Genomic DNA, 3,156 nt, shown 5'->3' with positions numbered 1-3,156 from the left:
ATCTATATGTTGCTGACAGATTTTTTACTTCAGAACAAGTTTGATTGAAAAGAAACCACAGGATCTGTCCAAGTTGATTGGATTCTGTGCCATCTGTTGACTCTTAAGCTATTTTGGTGTTCTAAAGATATATTGTAAATATATTGTACTGCAGGATAGAGTGTTAATAACTTAAAACATCGTGGATACTATATAATAATAACATATGTATTAGACATAAATGCCTTTCTTAAAAGTCTCTTTTTTTCCTTTTTCAGAATGCTGCCTTTTTATATGGTCTTGGTTTGGTCTACTTCCATTACAATGCATTTCAGTGGTAAGTTGATGTAAAACTAGTAACTCCAGTTGTTTCTAGTATATAGCTTTTGTTTGCATTTTTCTGTTTGTGTGTGTATGTATGTGTAATAAATACAAAATATTTTAATATCAATAAGCCTACATTTTTCAATAATCTCTTGGAATTATTACTTTGTTCCTTTAGAGATATTGACCCCACCTTAGATAATTAAAAATGTATATGTTCCTAAAAGAATCTGGTATAAAGAAGACTTAGATTAGAAAGCTTTTGGAATTTCTGTTACTTATTATACCTGGTGGTCCCTAGCTTATTTGAACGGGGGAATGATTGTGCTCTCTGTTCTCAAGGTTTGTGGCTAAGTGATGCATGATGACCAGTATTTGCTTTTCAGACTTTTAGACATGCTGACTGCTCCTTCCCTTCCTCCTTCACCAAAACACACACGCACATGCACACACACTAGTACTTTCCAATTTCTTGTAGCTAGGGACTAGATTTTTAAACTCTCAGTTCTCTCTTCTGTAAAATAGTAATAATGGTACCACCTTCAGAGTCAGACATTAAATATGATAGAAATATGTAAGATTTTATAAACAGTAAAGTATATCGGATCCTGTTACTATGGCCTTTGCCCCCTTGTTGTTTTTCTGTTTACCAGACAAGACAGTAGCATTCTCTAGTGGAAAGAACATAATTGACAGATTGGTATTCTGTTCTCAGCACTTTTAGTTTGATCTGTTTGCTCTTGTGTGTGTTTTAGGTACATTGCAGTTAATTGTCTTTTCTACTCTAATAGAGTTTTGATGATCAAATTAGATAATGTACGTTTTGTAAACTGTAAAGCCCTATGTAGTATTTTTTTTTTTTTTTTTTGGAAATGTATTCAACTTTGTCAGAGTCCTTTCTAGTCTCCATAATTTTAAGCTTGAGTGAGTGCTTAGAAAGTCCAGAGGAACGTTTTTACCAAAGGTTATAACCCTGTCATATACCTGATGGGCACCGTGGATATTTATTACAGAGCTTTTCAATGTGCATTGGTAATGATGTGATATGATTGCTCTAAAGAGGAAACTTCAGGTATGAATGACTTTTCCCAGATGCCTTTTCTTTCCTCTTTGGTTTTGGTCCTGTTGGTTTTTGATCATCAATGGAAACACTGCATTGTTAGAGAACATCTGTGTGGATAGAGTATTATGCAAATCGTTCATTTTCATGGTAAACTTTACAAAGCTGTAATTGGTCTTTATTAAGAAGTTTTGTAATATTTTTCTTTTAAATTATACATTGTTGTAGAACAATCTAAAATTTAAGCCTCCTAACTCTGTATGCAGTGTATCATGTATCATCAAGAGTAGATTAGGAGTGTTTTAAAATCTCTTAGGTTCTTAAAGATCCTATTTATAGAAAACTTTTAGAACCAGAAATGGCCTTAGAGATTAATTAGTTTTCTCCCTTAATTTTATAGATGAAGAAAACAAGAGATGTGTATGTGTGTGTGTAACTCAGTATTATGTAATTGGTTGCGGAAGCAAGCTCAGATTTCCCACTCTAATTATTTTGTCTGTTGTAGTCTGTCCGCAAGTTTGAAGATTGATAGGCCATTATTTTTAATCAGTATTTATTATTGTTCTTCTGGGCGCATTTGTACAATCTTTATGGCCAGCCAGAAATAATTTAGGTGAAACTCAAGACAAGGAATGCTACACTTTTAGAAATGGACAGGTATACCTCAGAGGAGTTAGTTTTTACCTACCTGTGATAACTTGTGAACTCTCTGTAGATCACAGATAAAAGCATAAAATCAATAATGAGGTGAAACCATCATCAGTTCAAAACTGGATTGCATTAAAAAGTGTGTGACCATGTCAAGTTAGGGGGCTTGTAGTGTGGAAAACTGTATCTTTTGATTCTTTATCTACATATGATTTCTGGTTCCTTCAGTTGCCTTAATGAAACTATATAAGAATGATACAATCTCTGAATTACTAAGTGCCTTCTGTTTTGTTGATCCTGTCCTGGTTACCATTTTCTCATGTCTTAAGTTTCAGCTCTAGCTGCTCCCTAAAGTGATATATCTCACACCTTCTCTCTCTTTTGTAAAATATTTATTCATTTTATCTGCTTGAGTCCTAGTTGTAGCACACAGGCTCTCTACTTGTGGCACATGCGCTCAGTAGTTGTGGTGTGAGGGCTTAGCTGCTCCAGGGGATGTGTGGTGAATTCTTAACCACGAGACCACCAAGGAAGTCATTCACACTCTCTCTTAATCCTTCATGGATGCATATTTTCTGTTTTCCTGATCAAATGTTCTTTCACAAACTGCCCCCAATTTTGCTTTCAATTACTTCATTATTACTTGAACAGCCACAAAATTAGAAAGCTTGGAGTAGGTGCTTGGTGAGAGTTTTAGAGTATAGCCTTAATGAATAGGAACTTCCTAGGTTAAGACTAAATTTGTGTGGGGATTTTTTTGTTTGTTGTATTTATAGGTAGCTATTAATTTCTGGGAGCAGCCCCCCCCCACACACACACACTTAAGTGCTTTGGGATTTGTTGAAAAAATATTTGCAGAGAAAGGTATGGCATGCCTTTTTTTGTATTGTTAGCTCAGAATGGTCTAGCTCTGGAACATTTATAATGTAAGTAGAATTTAATATTTGGAAATGGTGTCTGTTGGTATTTAATTAGATTAAGTATTTGAGAAGAAAGCATGCAACCAACATGTGTGTTGGAGTTGGTGATAGTGACCTAATAAATTATTAAGAGCAATTTTATCAACTATGGGTTTTATCTTGTTAATCTGTCTTGTTTCTTGCCCTATTATGTTGCATCCTCTCCCCGCCCGCACCCCCCCCCCC

The 3,156-nt window shown here is 34.9% G+C and overlaps 1 long non-coding RNA gene across 1 annotated transcript in view; it reads left to right on the top strand.

Moving 5' to 3' along the window:
* Positions 1–6: 6 nt before the first annotated feature.
* The window catches only part of LOC104987632, a 21,461-nt gene continuing 18,311 nt past the window's right edge, over positions 7–3,156 (top strand). Inside the window, exon 1 of the long non-coding RNA XR_825150.1 lies at positions 7–316. This is a non-coding gene — a long non-coding RNA (uncharacterized LOC104987632). The remainder of the gene's footprint in view (positions 317–3,156) is intronic.

The sequence above is a fragment of the Bison bison genome, unplaced genomic scaffold (assembly GCF_000754665.1).
Source record: "Bison bison bison isolate TAMUID 2011002044 unplaced genomic scaffold, Bison_UMD1.0 scf7180017846136, whole genome shotgun sequence".
Taxonomy (NCBI): domain Eukaryota; kingdom Metazoa; phylum Chordata; class Mammalia; order Artiodactyla; family Bovidae; genus Bison; species Bison bison.
Note: the sequence above shows the minus strand (reverse complement) of the source record. Positions and strands in the feature narration are given on the sequence as shown.